At 45.9% G+C, this 16,911-nt stretch overlaps 1 long non-coding RNA gene across 1 annotated transcript; it reads right to left on the bottom strand.

The window, feature by feature from the left end:
- Positions 1-4,352: 4,352 nt before the first annotated feature.
- LOC128128201 (uncharacterized) lies at positions 4,353-5,778 on the bottom strand. The gene is made up of 3 exons (XR_008226047.1): positions 5,685-5,778; positions 4,955-5,021; positions 4,353-4,662 (listed from the first exon to the last, which is right to left on the bottom strand). It is a non-coding gene; the product is annotated as an uncharacterized LOC128128201 (long non-coding RNA).
- Positions 5,779-16,911: the final 11,133 nt, after the last annotated feature.

Raw genomic sequence — 16,911 nt, 5'->3', positions numbered from 1 at the left:
ACCAATGCTTGAATGATGGCTGTTGTTGTAGGAAAACTCTGCCAAGGGTAAATACACATCCCAGCTACCCCCGAAGTCTAACACACACGCTCGAAGCATGTCCTCCAGCGTCTGAATCGTCCGCTCGCTCTGACCGTCTGTCTGGGGATGGTATGCGGTACTAAAATGCAATTTAGTACCCAGCTCCTCATGGAATTTCTTCCAGAACCTGGAAGTGAAGCGCACATCACGGTCTGAAACAATCGAGGTCGGCACTCCATGCCGAGATACTACTTCTCTCACATATATCTCCGCCAACTTCTCCGCTGAAGAACTCTCACTGATGGCAAGGAAGTGTGCACTCTTCGTCAACCTATCCACAATCACCCAAATGGCATCGACTCCTCTGGCAGTCCTTGGTAATTTGGTAATGAAATCCATAGTGATCTGTTCCCACTTCCACTCGGGAACCTCCAATGGCTGCAACTTGCCATGCGGTCTCTGGTGTTCGGCCTTAACCCTACGGCAGGTCAAGCACCTCTCAATGAACCATGCGACGTCCCTCTTCATACAGGGCCACCAATACTCTTTCCTCAAATCCAAATACATCTTCGTAGCACTGGGATGGATCGAGAATTTCGACCTATGAGCCTCTTCCATCAAAGAATTACGCGTACCGCCCACGAACGGTACCCAAATCCGACCCTGAAACGTCAGAAGCCCTCGTCCATCCTTAACGAGCTCTGAAATTAACCCAACGACCCGCACTTTCTTCTGCATCTCTGGTCGCACAGTCTCGGCCTGTGCCCCACGAATAGCATCCAATACTGGAGTCATCACAGTCAATCTCAAACATACAACTCGCAATGGAGTGCTTTCCGCCCTGCGGCTCAATGCATCGGCTACCACATTAGCCTTGCCTGGGTGGTACAGGGTCTCACAATCATAATCCTTGACCACATCCAACCACCTCCTCTGACGCATATTCAGGTTGGGCTGGTCCATCAAGTACTTCAATCTCTTATGGTCCGTGTATATCGTACATCGAACCCCATACAGGTAGTGACGCCAAATCTTGAGAGCGAACACTACTGCCCCCAACTCTAAATCATGCGTGGGATATCTCGCCTCATGAGGCTTCAGCTGCCTCGACGCATAAGCTATCACATGACCCCTCTGCATCAACACTGCACCCAGTCCCGAAATCGATGCGTCGCAATATACTACAAAATCTTCCATCCCTTCCGGGAGAGTTAATACCGGGGCTTCGCACAACCTCTGGCGAAGTGTCTCAAAAGAGGTCTGCTGCTCGGGCCCCCATGAGAATGCAACACCCTTCCGGGTCAATCTGGTGAGCGGCACTGCGATCTTGGAGAAATCCTTAATGAATCTCCGATAATACCCTGCCAACCCAAGGAAGCTCCTGATCTCAGAGGGTGACTTCGGCACCTCCCAACTCATCACCGCCTCAACCTTGGCCGGATCGACCAATATCCCCTCCTGATTAACATCATGTCCTAGAAATTGGACCTCCCACAACCAGAAGTCACATTTGGAGAACTTTGCATAAAGCTTCTCCGACTTCAATACCTCAAGGACCTCCCTCAAATGCTCCTCATGCTGCTCTCTAGATCTCGAATACACTAGAATGTCGTCGATAAATACAATCACTGACCGATCCAACATCGGCCTGCAAACCCTGTTCATGAGATCCATGAACACAGCCGGGGCATTGGTGAGCCCGAAAGGCATCACCACAAACTCATAATGCCCATATCGCGTCCTAAACGCTGTCTTCTGGACATCCTCATCCCGCACTCTCACCTGATGGTACCCTGACCTCAGATCGATCTTGGAAAACCAAGATGCTCCCTGCAACTGATCGAATAAATCATCGATCCTCGGCAACGGGTAACGGTTCTTGACCGTCAACTTGTTCAACTCCCGGTAATCAATGCACATCCGGTGTGAACCATCCTTCTTCTTGACGAACAGAATAGGTGCTCCCCATGGCGAGCTGCTCGGCCGAATGAATCCCTTCTCCAGCAACTCCTGGAGCTGCGAGGACAACTCTTGCATCTCTGGAGGTGCAAGACGATAAGGCACCTTAGCAATAGGCGCGGCCCCCGGAACCAGATCGATACCAAACTCTACTTGCCTCACAGGAGGTACTCCCGGCAGCTCCTCGGGGAAAACATCTGGAAACTCGCGCACCACTGGGACCTCCTCCACTGACCTCGGTCTCTCGGAAACCTTCCGCGTATCCATCACATACGCCACAAAACCCTTATAGCCCTGCTGTAGACACTGCCTCGCCCTAGCGGCCGAACAAAAAGCTGATCCCGAACGGGTACCCTCGCCGTACACCGAAAGAACTCCCCCACTATGGTCTCGTATAGTCACCAGCTAACGCTCACAGTCGATGACAGCGCCGAATCGACTCAACCAGTCCATGCCCACGATGACACAGACATCACCCATCGTAATAGGAATCAGGTCAATTGGGAACTCAACCCCGAAAATCTCTAGCACGCATCCCCGGAGAACCTCCGTGGCACAAATCACTCTCTCATCAGCTGTAGAAACTCTCAGAGGCCGATTCAACGACTCATGACTAACGCTGATATGCTGACTAAAAGCTAAGGATACAAAGGACCTACTCGCACCCGAGTCAAATAACACTAGAGCAGGCACAGAGTTCACAAGGAAAGTACCTACACATATAATAACATAAGCATAACATCTCGACTTTAAAATAAATACATGAATTACAGCATACCTGCCACAACATCGGGCACAGCGCGAACCTCCTCCGCAGTCAGCTGAAAGGCTCTCCCACGAGCCCTCGGGGCCTCGACCTTCACCGGTCGAGTCTCAGTAGCCCTGGCAGTAGGTGCAGATCCCTGACGAAGCTGAGGGGACTCGGCCTTCCGATGGCCTGTCTGGTTGCAATGAAAGCATACCATATACCCCTTGGGGCACTCCCTAGCAATGTGCCCCTCCTTGCCACACTTGTAGCAAGCACCAGCTCGACACGCCCCATCGTGACCCTTGCCGCACTTTCCGCAAGTGCGGCCCTTCGAACCTCCTGTCCTCGAATCGGCGGACTTTATCTGCTTGGCTGCCGGTTGGGACTGAGCCGGTCGCCGGTCCACCCGCTGAGACTCGGCCTCCTCCCTGGCCTGGGTCTCCAACTCGATCTCGCGCTTCCTGGCATTCGCCTGAAGCTCAGCAAAAGTATGGTAGGTGGAGTTCGACACAAAATCTCGGATATCCCTCTTCAAAGCACCCAAGTACCGGCTCATCCGAGCCTGCTCTGTGGGCACCAGCTCGGGGCAGAACATCGTCCTCTCATGAAACCTCCGCGTGATCACCGCAACCGAATCAGTACCCTGCTTGAGGGTTAAGAACTCCTGAACCAATCGTTCCCTCTCCACCGGGGGAACGTACTCGTCCCTAAACATAGCAGTAAACCCCTCCCATGTAACTGCTGTAATCTCTGCCAAAGTGAAGTTCACCGTCACGAACTTCCACCAATCCTTCGCTCCCAGACGGAGCTGGTTCAAAGCGAACCGTACCCTCAGGTGCTCCGGGCATGAACAAGTGTAGAAGCACCCCTCTATATCCGCGATCCACCTCATCGCAGCAATCGGATCTTGCGTCCCATCGAACTCAGGTGGTTTCGTGTTGCTGAACTCCCGGAACAGCAACGAGTCACCCCCCTGTGGCCTGGCAGCGGCCACAGCTGCGATAGCTGCAGCGGCTGCAGCTTCAGTCAATGCGGCGTACCGCTCCTCAAACGTCTCCATCAGGGTGGTCTTAATAGACCCAAACATCTCTGGGATCTCAGCCCGGATCGCCGCAGCTACCTCCTCGTGAATCATCTGACGAATCTCCTCGTCACTCACACCGCTCGAACTTGCTCCGTGGCGTGGCCTAACCATGATGTCTCTGAAATACAACATGAAACTATCAGAGACTCCATCGAGTATAATCTCACTCGATAACGCAACCCCACTCAGTCTCCGATATTCAGGGATTCTTACTTGGGTCTCCTACTGACCCGGTGTCTTCGGTAGTACGGGCCCAATACTACCGACCACACCGCATCAGCATTCATCCCAAGTCTTCCTCCCCAAACCCCGGATAGTGAGTACTCTACTTCTGTTATGCACTATCTACTCGTACACTAGCAAAGCATCTCATATCGGCAATCTTCCCTAGACTAAGGTATCACAATTCAGGCCACTCTAGTCCTATCATGAATACCTAGTCTTCTAGCATGCATAACAATTCATATCATATAATATTGTAAGGTATTTTGGGGATCTTTACCGTTCGGGCGCTGACTGATCGTACACACTGCTTCTTTCTTGTTTACCACAAAATCATTCATAAAAGTTTATGTCTTTATTTGTAAAATTTTTCCTCAAATCCTCGGTTTGAGTTCAGTTACGCCCGAAGGTGCACCCGAATCCCTCAAACCAAGGCTCTGATACCAATTGTAACAACGCAAATTTTCAAACAAATTTTTCATTTCAAAAATAAAGTATTTTCATTCAAACAAAGCATAATTATTCCAAGTGTTATGTCAAAATACAATTCATAGAATTCCCAAGATCTCAAAACATCAATCAGTGTGTACACATCACGCCGGCGCCTTCCCACGGTCCTCGCTAGTACCTGAAACACATACGTAACAACTGTAAGCATATATGCTTAGTGGGTTCCCCAATATACAACTTACACATATACGCCTTTCCAGGCCCTGACCTTCCGGTCCACAACACAACGCCTTCCGGCCCATAACATAATCGCCTTCCGGCCCATAACATATTGCCTTCCGGCCCATATAAACATACATAGCACGCATAACAATTAACTTACCACATATAGCACGTATATCACATATCATATCCGACCTTCCGGTCACACAGTCAAACCCTTCCGGGTACAGTATAGTGAGAAGACTCACCTCGTGAATACTGAAAGCTAGCAAATCCTGAAATCACTCGTGCTCGATCCGCCGAGCTACAAACTCCCTATAACATCACATATCTCTTATTAACACTTTTATCTTCTAAGTTAACTGACCCTAAGAAGTCACATATAGGTCAACTCTGGTCAACGGTCAACGGTCAACGGTCAACTCGACCGAACTCGGCGAGTCTAGACGTCCTCCAACCCTCTGAGATTCCCCTTCTACTCGTCGAGTATCCTCCTTGACCCGACGAGTTACTCCTGGAAGAATCACGGGGCCACCCCGACTCAACTCGCCGAGTCTGAAGAGCAACTCGACGAGTCCCAGTTATTCTTCAAGCTACTCGCCGAGTCTGTTCATCGGACTCGGCGAGTCCATGCCATGCAACCGTTCAAACTGCTTCCTAAGGTCAGAACTGCTCCGACCATTCATAGGTCTGGCCTTCCTAGACTGGTTCATCACGTAAGGTCCTCATTTCGGTGCTCATGATACACCCCAAGACTTATAATTTACATATTGACCTAAGGCATAAGGATTCCAATCCAAAACCTTCATCAATACCCGAAATGCACAGGCATGGGACATTCTGGACCTCCAAAGGTCCCAATACGGGGTTACAATCGTTTGGGGGACTAGGGTAACATTCAATCTAGCCACAAAAAGGGTTCCATAAACCCTAATTCTCTAAACACATCACCATAGCAGAGTATACTCGAATTCTTACCTGGATGATGTACTCTCTGTGTCCCCAATCCTCAGAACGTGACTCCCTTGCTGTTCCTTTAGCCAAGCCCTTCTCTTCCTTGCACAACAACTCCTTCAAAATCACCAATGGCCTTTAACCTTGCTCCAGATGCACACAATCGATTTAGGGTTCCTCTCAGAAGGCTAAAATGAACAATGACGGCCAATAAGTCCCATTTATACGTCCCAACCCTGAACGGTTAGGGTTTTCGCTAAACAGCGCAGACTCGCCGAGTCCATATCTGGACTCGTCGAGTCCAGTCGCAAACCCGCGACTAGGTCTGCGATCCTACTCGGCGAGTCTAGGCTCCAACTCGCCGAGTCCCCTCTTAAAACACCCCAAAACATAATTTTAACAATACCTGAGATTCTGGGGTGTTACATCTTGTGATCATGGTTTTGACAAATTCATATGGGTAGGAACTCATACACCATAAAAATCTAAGTGTCATAAGGTTTCTCTCCGATTCATGAAAATAATGGTGAGGAAACACTTTCACTAAGTAGATTTTAGCTAGATAGTAATTGCGATATTTGCATTCTCGAAGTCGTTAGTGGAGCGTGTGTGGTTAACTGGCACACTAACCTGGACTTGTGAGAAGTGGCAAAAAGGTCTAACCATTATGATTACGGCATCCCTCTTCATAATATTTTAGACACACCTATGAGCTATCTAAGGGAATGTGTATGATTTTGTTAAAGTTTTATCAAAACAATCTAGTATCAGAAATCTGAACTTTCATAAGAAAGTCAGCTGATTTCTAAGTACATGTCAAAGCTAGTTGGAGAAAAAGTGTCATGCTAATAATCATCATGTTAGTGGGAGCATGATAATTATGATAAGTATTACAAGTTAGCAATGTTAATTATACAAAACAAAAGTTTCAATTGGGAAAGAGTTGTTTTGCTATAATTAAAGGAGAGGAAATTATACTTCATCTCAAATCTAAAAGCTTAGATTGAGGTTTTAATCATATTTAGTCAAGGATATATATATGAATTTCATGTTGGAATGGCTCAACATAAGAAAATTCTGTATATGGGTCCATTATTTGCGTTCTAAAATTCAATTATGATTACGACATCCCTTTTCATAATCTGAATTATGAGAACTTGGCAAATAGAAATGGAAATGTTATAGCAAAAGACTGGTTTAGTCTTGATGTGAGACATCATGAATCGTGTCCCATATGCTTCGGATATAGGATCGATTACATGTGCTATATTCATCCTTTCTAAAATTTTCCAAATGCATGGGGCATTAAGAAGGGAAAAGGTCTAAAATTGGATTTGACTAAAAGGATTAATCAATTGTCAAGGACAATCTAAGGCTTACCAAAGATTGGGTGCTCAAGCACAGTTGGATGTATAGTGATAATTCTAGAAGGACCCTATTGACGTAATCTGTAAGGAGGCAACTCTTGTTCAGAAGTGATAGTCAAAATGAATTTGGAAAAGTTTCAAAGTTAGAATTTTCAATCTATGTAAGATTAAGGAAACTTAACGCAAGAAGGATGTTTCCAAGGAGTTGATCTCCTTTGGAATACTTTGTAATGTTTGTTGTTAAGTCCTTATGACTTTGTGCATAATCATTACAATATGATCAATACATATAAGTTTAGAATCTAACAGATTTCAGAAAATCGCATGAATTTGGAATTTTTGAATTTGCAGTAAGGATTTGGGACTGTGAAAAGACGATCATTGGAGTTATGTTCAATTGATCTATTTCACAAAGTAAAGATCATAGACAAAGATAGTATACATACTTGGTGTATGACATGACTAGTATTTAGAAAACATAGTGTACATGCTTGGAGCATGGGACAACTATTGTTTTAAATTCAAGAATAAAGTTGATAGCTGAAACAGTATACAATGAATAATGTGAAATCATATGGTGATAAACAAAAGGTGTTTTATTTATGTTCATAGGTTTTGATACCATATTGGATTCAATTATTCTTGTGTTTCTTTTTTCATGTTTTGACTTCCAGAATAAACTAGGTTATTCTTCCGGAATGACTAAGTTATTCAAACCATCCACAGTCGGTCATATGTGGGAAGCAGATATGAATCAAGACTGTCATGGGTTGGCTTGTAGAGGTCTAAGATGTTGGACAAAGGGCTACAAAACTCATGAGTGCTCATAAGTTCTGAGTATCTGATTCAACCTGTGCTCATTGGAATCACTTCATGGATTTTATCACGAGTGATCATGAGACGATAATATCTTATATTCTTCTAACCTAGAGATATGAGGTGTTACTATGAGTTGGTTGTACATTGATTGCACGAAAACACATTCGATAACTCAGTGTTATAAAACGTGCCTTTGTGTATGATTCAACAAGTAGTAGAACAAGCCATATTTGTCGAAGTTTATCCATTTCTTTTACCTTCGGGATAAAAGTGATATCTGTGGGCCCCTCGATGATTTGATGAAGACAAATGGAAGTGCTCGGCCGGGCCATGACTGATTTGATTTGTTCAATTAGTCAGTCATCATAAATCGGAAATTGGGAAACAACAAATGGACAGAGAGAATGATTATAATCCATGTCTCAGTCCATATGATATCTAGAATGGAGGAATATATGATCCCTTATCTAATGGACAAGTCATTGACAAAGGTCAGAGTTCATCTACAAGGTCAGAGTTAGGCAGAAGCTTTTGAGAGCTATGATTGCCAGTCGGTTCTTGAAGTCATACGCAGTAATAGTTTTAGACTTATCCAAGTGGGAGACTGTTGGATTAATGTCTAAGTCCATAACTATAATTAGTAAGACTTGACCCGACCCGGCGTGGTCCATTTGGGTTGCATGGCATCATGCATTTGGATAGACTAAAATGAGAGAAATAACACTTAAGGTTTGTTAATATATTATAAGTTCTAATATATTAATAAGGTTATTTAATTAGTATTGATCAAGAATTAATTTGGAATTAATTAAGTGATCAAAAGAAGACTAATTAAATATATGGGTTAATTGTGTAAATCATTCATTCTTATATATGTGGGCTTGTGATCCAAGATTCCTTATGTTGGACTAAGTCCATGGGGTGACCCATGGATGCTGCATGGAGGTTAAAATCCATGGAGCATAAGGAATGGGTAAAGTCATGAGTTACATGGTGTAACCCTAATAGCCACCATATAAAAGAATCCCATGGCTCAAGAAATCGTGCACTATGTGTGAGTGTGAGGGCTAGACGATTTCAAGGAGTGTTTAAGTTTCTCTCAAGTTATTCCAAGTGTATTTGGTGTTGTGTGAACCATTTGAGGTGTCACACTTGGGGCACTAGGCACTCAAGCTTCATGAAGACTTTCTACATCAAAGAGGTATGTATTATATCTTGTTATATTCATTGTTTTGTATGCTAGATTAGGGTAATACCTTGGAAGTTCATTTTTACATGTATAATAGAGAAAACATAGATCCTAGGTATTTAGGGTTGCATGTACACTTAGGAGTGTTAGAATGCTCAAAACCCAAAAGAAGTTCCCTGTCTTTCCGCACTTATAGCAGCCCAACGATCCCAGCCTACATGCCCCATCATGTGGCCTGCCGCATTTCTTGCAGCGGCTCGGTCCTAACTGGCCTTTAATCCTACCATCTGGTCCCTTGGGCTTCTTCCCCGAAGCGTCTCCTTCCCGACCCTCTTCTGTCTTCCTCTTCCGGAAGTGCTCCAGATCTATCTCCCTCTCCCTTTTCCCTAGAAATCGTAGAGTCCAGGGTAGGGCAAGCTGAAAAATTGACATGCTCCCGAATATCAGCTCGTAGCATGTCATGATAGCGGGTCCTCCTCATATCCTCATCACCCGCATACTGGGGCACCATCAACGCCCTCTCCCGGAACATGGCGGTGATCTCCGCCATAGTCTCCATCGTCTGTCTCATATTTAAGAACTCCATGGCTAGCAGCTGAAGCTCGATAGTCGGTGCAAACTCTACCGTGAACCTGGTCGTGAAGTCCGACCAAGTCATAGCCTCGACAGCCAAGGCTCCCAACGAGTCACCCTAGGCTTGCCCCAGGAAAATATCTAACTCCACCCTACCCGGTACTCAGCTGCTGAAGGCCTCCTTGTAATGCCAATTAGTCATTACCTGAATACCATCACATGTGGTGAGGCTCAGATAATCCTTCGAGTAACAGACTCGGCTCTACACGGTTAGACTCAGGCAAAAGTCGCGCAGTAAGACCAAATCCAGCACTCTAAGATTATTCAACCCTGATCACATGTGACGTGACGTATTCATCTAATGTCTAATCCCATCACTCAGAGTCCCACGAAGCACAAAGCAAGCAGCATTCAGACACAAGGAAACAATCTCAGGCAAATCCGTCCTCATAGAGAAAGTTGCACTAGCATACAATGCTAAGCTTATACTATCAGGCATAACCCTAACATGCTATCCTACTGCCGTCTACTCAATTCTAGCATGCAATTTTCGTACACTGAAGCACATAAAGGAGGCACATAAGTCATCACTCCTAGATCCTTAGTCCTATTCTAGCATGTTGTTCTACTGAAACTGATAAACATAACATAAGCTGGTATGGGTACTTTGGGGAATGCTTACTTGAGCTCGGCTAGTCGCGCACATCACACACTTTGTTCCTTCTTAAAACTCTTTACTTAGCTTTTCAGAAAATATTTTCTTATTTAAAATCCTTTAAGTCCTTTGATTTGAGTTCAGACACCCCCGAAGACGTGTCCGAATCCCTCAAACCAGGGCTCTGATACCAACTTGTAACATCCCAAAAATACAAGCCAAAAATTTCATTTTTAAAACATACACTTTGCAAAACATTAGAAATAAAGCATTCACAGATCATATCATTCAATATAAGATGTTGCTTGTCTGGAAACCATTTTATAGAACATAATACTGTCAGAGTACAAATCCCCAAGAAGATCCCATAGTGCGGAATACAAAGCGTGTGTGTGATGTACCGCTACCGTGCCGGCTCCTTCCCCTTCGAAGAAGACGTACCAGAGACCAAAACTGAAAACTGTAAGCACGAAGCTTAGTGAGTTCCCCCATCTTACCACATACCATACAATCACATATTATACACACTTCCGGGCAATTCTGGGGTGCCCGACCTACCCGTTACGGCCATTCTGGTGTGCCGACCTTCCCGTGTCAAGCCGATCTGGGGTGTTGACTACCCATGTCAAGCCATTCTGGGGTCCTGACTACCCATCGGTCCTAAAAACCGATCCTCGGGGACTATTTCACCCCCTACTGCTACTATCACATATATCATAACATAGCATATTATCAGAGATATCTGGGGCATCCGATCTACCCTGCGGTCCTAACGACCGGGCTTGGGGACTAATCCCCTCCTACTACCACTATCATATATAGCATATCATGCCAGCATATAAGCATATCATCACATACTGTCAGACATATCTGGGTGTCTGACCTACCCTTCGTTCCTAACAGCCTAACTCTACTACTATCACATATACATATCATGCCAGCATAGAAACATATCAGGTAGTAGCAAAGCAAGATGATATCACAAAGACAATCACCTAGCGTACAACTCCTACTGGTGGGCCGAGATTGTGGTCGTAGACCCACCGCTACTGGAAGGTAACTCACCTCAAAGTAGCTGCTGATCTGCATGGGAATTGACTGTCTTTTACTGCTGCTGCCCCGGAAGTCCTCCGGCTAAAATCCCCACAAAACACCCAATCAAATACTGTTAATCGACCTCAGGGTAAAATGACCATTTACCCCTGAACGAGCCAAGAGTCAAAGTCAAAGTCAACATCCAGTTGACCCGACTCGCCGAGTTGGCCTGCCAACTCGCCGAGTCCCTATCCCTTTGTTTGACCATAACCCCGCCTCTACTCGTCGAGTTAGGCGTTGACTCGACGAGTTTTCCTTTTAATCCAAGGTCCAATAGTCTTTCATCCTACTCGCCGAGTTGTATGAACAACTCGCCGAGTTCATCTTCATCCGAAGAACATGCTATGCTGAGACTCGCCGAGTTGTATGAACAACTCGCCGAGTCTATTCTTGAGGCAAGAAGATTGCCTTGGACTCGCCGAGTCAGGGCATTGACTCGCCGTGTTCCTTCATGGGTGAGTCTGGCTTCCGACTCACTGAGTCACACCCCATGACTCACTACTCCACTCCGAAAACACAAAAAGGGAAAACTCGGGGACTCGCGACTCGACTCGCCGAGTCTATCGCATGCAAACACTAAATATTTGATTTTGCTTGAATCCAGCTCATGCCATACATCGATCTGGGTTTCTAGGGCCTGGTTAACACGTAAAGTTTCCAACTTTACGTGTAAATAAACCCCAATGAAGGTTTTAGGGCTCAAAATGCACTAAAAGAGTAGATCTAGGGCTCTCATGCAATATGGCTCAATTAAGGCAGTAGATCCGAGCTCCTGGAGCTCAATCATGCCTAGATCTAAAGGTTAATCAACATATTACAGATCTTAAATCATACCCAAGCTTGGAAATGGCTCAAGAAGGACTCGAACGGAGCTATAAGGGACTATAAGAATGGAAACAGAGGGAAACTGAGTTATACCTCAAGGAAATCACTGAGATAACACAAGGATTCCTGGCCTCCTTCTTCTCTTCTTGATCTACTCATCTTTCTTCTCAAAATCTTCAAGATACACACCAAAGCACTCCAATCTCACAAGGAATAAGAGTTTGAACGATGTTGGGAGCTATGAGGGTGAAGGGGTCGAGGTTGGGGCGCATAAGGTTGGTTTAAATAGGGTGCAAACCCTTGGAATTTATGGTTTCATCAGACAGCGGGGACTCGCCGAGTCCAGAATGTGGACTCGCCGAGTCGCCAACTTAAACGTGCTCCCAAACCCGTCTCCACTCGGCGAGTCGGGCCTGCACCTCGCCGAGTCCAAGGCTAAAAATGTAAAATACATAGATAAATTTTACGTACTAGGATCCAGGTGCTACACTCACACACTTATTTTGTACGCGGCTTCGTCCGGGTACGCTGGGCGTACCCAAGGCTACGCCGGGCGTAACCGGCCCAGATGCAAAACCTTAATTCCTGGCCTTGCACTATAAAAGGAACATGTAGTCCTTTCCCCTAGCCACCATACACCCTTGAGTGATTCCTTGGAGAACTGAGATTCGTGCTTTAGCTTGTGTGTGTGTTTTTGAGCTTGAAGTTATCATTTCAAGCTGAAGAAGGTGAAGAAGGAGCCATTGTTGGAGCTTGAAGTTGAAGAACAAGTGTAGATCTGAGTTCTACAGTGGTTGGAGATCCTTTATGAGGTAAAAAGCTCAAAGGTTTCCTTGTTCTTCATTAGTATTGCTTGTTGGACCATTTTTAGGGTTTTTGGTTCAAAGTTGGAGACTTTATTTGCAAAGAGTCTCCATAAGCTTAGATCTGACCTTTTCTAGTGTAATATGTGTTGAGGAGTCATAAAAATCTAGTCTTGAACGTGGATCTTGTGTCACGCACGAGTTATAGTCTCATTATGGAAAGAGGAAAGGTGTTTTGAGCACAAAGTGACCTTTACAGCCATGCAAAGGCTTAAAGGTTTCAACTTTATGGATTAGGTCATATTAGAGAAGTCAGATCTGAAGTTTGGATGCAAGCCTTAACCGATTAAGACCTGAATGTGTTGGATAAAGAAACTGGGCATTACGCTGGGCGTAATCCTAGTACGCACCGCGTAGGGGGTTGCGTACCCCATTTTTGGAATGCAAGGGTACGCCCCGCGTACAGGATCTAGTACGCCCTACGTACTGCTTGCTGTTGACTTTTAGGGTTTTAGTCAACATGTGGATTTTTGGGTCAGGGAGGGGTAAAATTGTCTTTTACCTTTCTGTGGAATTTTAGAAAGGAATATAGTATAGCCTTGAGAGTCGTTATTGATTTGGAATAATTAATTGATGTGATTAGGCGAGGCTAGGTCGTTGTTGCAAGATTCAGAGATATCGAGCATGTGATACACTAGACATCATATAAGGTGAGCCTTCTCACTATACTGTACCTGGAAGGGTAGCTATGTGTGACCGGAAGGTCTGGTATGCTATTAGATATATGCATTATATGATACTAGTTGCCTATTTTATATGCGTTATGTATGCTATGCTTGATATGGGTCGGAAGGCATTATGATGTAGACCGGAATGTCAGCGAGTTATGGACCGGAAGGTCGACACGGGTAGGACCGGAATGTTTATCGGGTTGGGACGGAAGTCCCTTGAGACACATGGACTGGAAGGTCATGGTCTGGAAGGGCGTATGTGTGTAAGTGGTATATTGGGGAACTCGCTAAGGATTTATGCTTATAGTTGTTGTGTTATGTGTGTCAGGTACTAGCGAGGACCGTGGGAAGGCGCCGGCATGACTCGTACACACACGTGCAGGCAGATTTGGATTTAGTTGATCTTGGGATTTGACATGTTTTGTATTATGACTACTTTACATTGGATTTTTTATGGTTTGTTTTGAATGAAATTATGTTTTAAAGAAATGAAATTTTTTTTTGAAAAATTACGTTGTTACAAGTTGGTATCAGAGCCTTGGTTTGAGGGACTCGGATGCACCTTTGGGCATATCTGAACTCAAACTGAGGATTTGAGAAATTTTCAACAATAAAAAAACTAAATTTTCTAAAAGAGCAAGGAGTTTTGAAACAAACAGAGCAGAGCAGTGTGTATGGTCAGCCAGCGCCCGAACGGTGAATCCCCAGAATACCCTTACATTATGTGTTATGAGATATGCTATGTTATGTTATGCATGCTAGAGTAGGCTAGGTATTCATATTAGGACTAGAGTGGCCTGATTTGTGATGCGTTAGCCTAGGAGAATCCTACTGCTATGAGATGCCTTGAGAGCGTGTAGGTAGCCAATGCATAGCGAGAATAGAGTACTTGCGATCCGGGATCCAAGGAGGAGGACATGGTGTGAATGCTGATATGGTGAGTTCAGCAGTATAGGACCCGTACTACTGAAGACACCGGATCAGTGAGCAACCCAAGTAAGAATCCTTTGGGTATTGGAGGATGTGTAGGGTTGCGTTATCAAGTGCGAGTATGCTCGATCGAGTCTCTAATATTTTTATGTTATATTTCAGAGGCATCATGGTTGGGACACGAGACACACCTGAGAGAAGTAGGGTCAGTGACGAGGAGATCCGTCGATTGATTCATGAGGAGGTGGCTGCTGCCATCCTGGCTGAGATTCCAGAGATGTTTGGGGACATCAAGACCACACTGATTGAGACCTTAAATGAGCGGTATGCAACGGTGACTGAGGCTACAGCTACTGCAACTATTGCTGCTGCCAGACCTCAGGGAGGTGACTCGTTGTTGTTTCAGGAGTTCAGCAACACGAAGCCGCCGGAGTTCGATAACCCGCAGGACCCGATTGCGGCGATGAGGTGGATCTGTAACATTGAGGGATGCTTTTATACGTGTTCTTGTCCGGAACACTTGAGGGTGCGGTTCGCTTTGAACCAGCTTCGCTTGGGAGCAATAGACTGGTGGAAGTTCGTGACGGCGAGATTCACTCTGGCAGAGATTTCTGAGGTGACCTGGGAGAGGTTCAACGCATGTTCACGGATGAGTATGCTCCCCCGATGGAGAGGGAACGTTTGGTTCAGGAGTTCTTGACCCTCAAGCAGGGTAATGATTCGGTTAGTATGGTTACCCGGAAGTTTCATGAGAGGGCGCTGTTCTGCCATGAGCAAGTGTCTACTAAGCAGGCACGGATGAGCCGGTATTTGGGCATTTTGAGGAGGGACATTCGAGAGTTCGTGTCAAACTCGACGTACCGTACATTTGCTGAGCTTCAGGCAAATGCCCGGAAGCGGGAGATCGAGTTGGAGACTCAGGCCAGGGAGGAGGCCGAGTCTCAGAGGATGGATCGGCGGCTCGCTCAGTCTCAGCCGGCAGCCAAGCGGGCCAAGTCTAATGATTCGAGGACTGGAGGCCAGAAGGGCCGCACTAGCGGGATGTGCGGCAAGGGTCATGAGGGAGCTTGTCGATCGGGTGCTTGCTACAAATGTGGCAAGGAGGGGCATATCGCTAAGGATTGCCCTAAGGGATTTATGGTTGGCTTTCATTGCAACCAGACTGGCCATCGGAAGGCCGAGTTTCCACAGTTGCATCAGGGGTCAGCGCAGGGATCTGCACCTGCTGCTATGGTTACCGAGGTTCGATCAGTGAAGGTCGAGGCTCCGAAGGCTCGTGGGAGAGCTTTCTAGTTGACAGCGGAGTAGGTCCGCGCAGCACCTGACGTTGTGGGCGGTATGTATTCTTCTCTCTATTTATTTAAGTCTGAGATATTATTCTTATATTATGTTATGCGTAGGTACTTTTCTTGTGAATTCTATACCTGCCTTAGTGTTATTTTACTCGGGAGCGAGTTGGTCTTTTATGTCGTTAGCCTTCAGTCGTCATATTAGTATTTGTCGAGAGGCCATGAGTCGACCTCTGCAAGTTTCTATAGCTAACGATTGAGCAGTGTATGCCACGGATGTGATTCAAGGATGTATCCTTAAGATCTTCGGTGTGGAGTTCCCGATAGATCTGCTCCCGATTGCGATGGGGGGCGTGTGTGTTATAGTGGGCATGGATTGGTTGAGCCAGTTTGGAGCTGTTATAGATTGCGAGCGTCAGTTGGTGACGATACGAGACCCTAGTGGGGGAGTACTTACGGTGTACGGTGAGGGTACCCGTCCTGAGTCAGCATTTTGTTTGGCTGCTAGGGAGAGACAGTGTTTACAGCAGGGCTGTAGAGGGTTTGTGGCCTATATGATGGAGACGCGAGTGGCCGCTGGGAGGCCAAGTTCGATCGATGAGGTCCCTATTGTGCGGGAGTTCCCTGACGTTTTTCCCTAGGAGTTGTCGGGTGTGCCTCCCGAGAGGCAGGTGGATTTTTGTATCGACTTGGTGCCAGGGGCGGCACATATTGCCAAGGCACCCTATCGCCTTGCGCCATACGAGATGCAGGAGTTATCCTCGCAGCTTCAGGAGTTGTTGGGAAAGGGGTTTATTAGACCGAGTAGCTCACCTTGGGGAGCGCCGATCCTTTTTGTCAAGAAGAAGGATGGTTCACACCAAATGCGTATTGATTACCGGGAGTTGAACAAGCTGACGGTCAAGAACCGTTATCCATTACTGAGGATCGACGATTTGTTCGATCAGTTGCAGGGAGCGTCTTGGTTCTCCAAGA

The sequence above is a fragment of the Lactuca sativa genome, chromosome 8 (genome assembly GCF_002870075.4).
Source record: "Lactuca sativa cultivar Salinas chromosome 8, Lsat_Salinas_v11, whole genome shotgun sequence".
In the NCBI taxonomy this organism is placed as follows: domain Eukaryota; kingdom Viridiplantae; phylum Streptophyta; class Magnoliopsida; order Asterales; family Asteraceae; genus Lactuca; species Lactuca sativa.
Note: the sequence above shows the minus strand (reverse complement) of the source record. Positions and strands in the feature narration are given on the sequence as shown.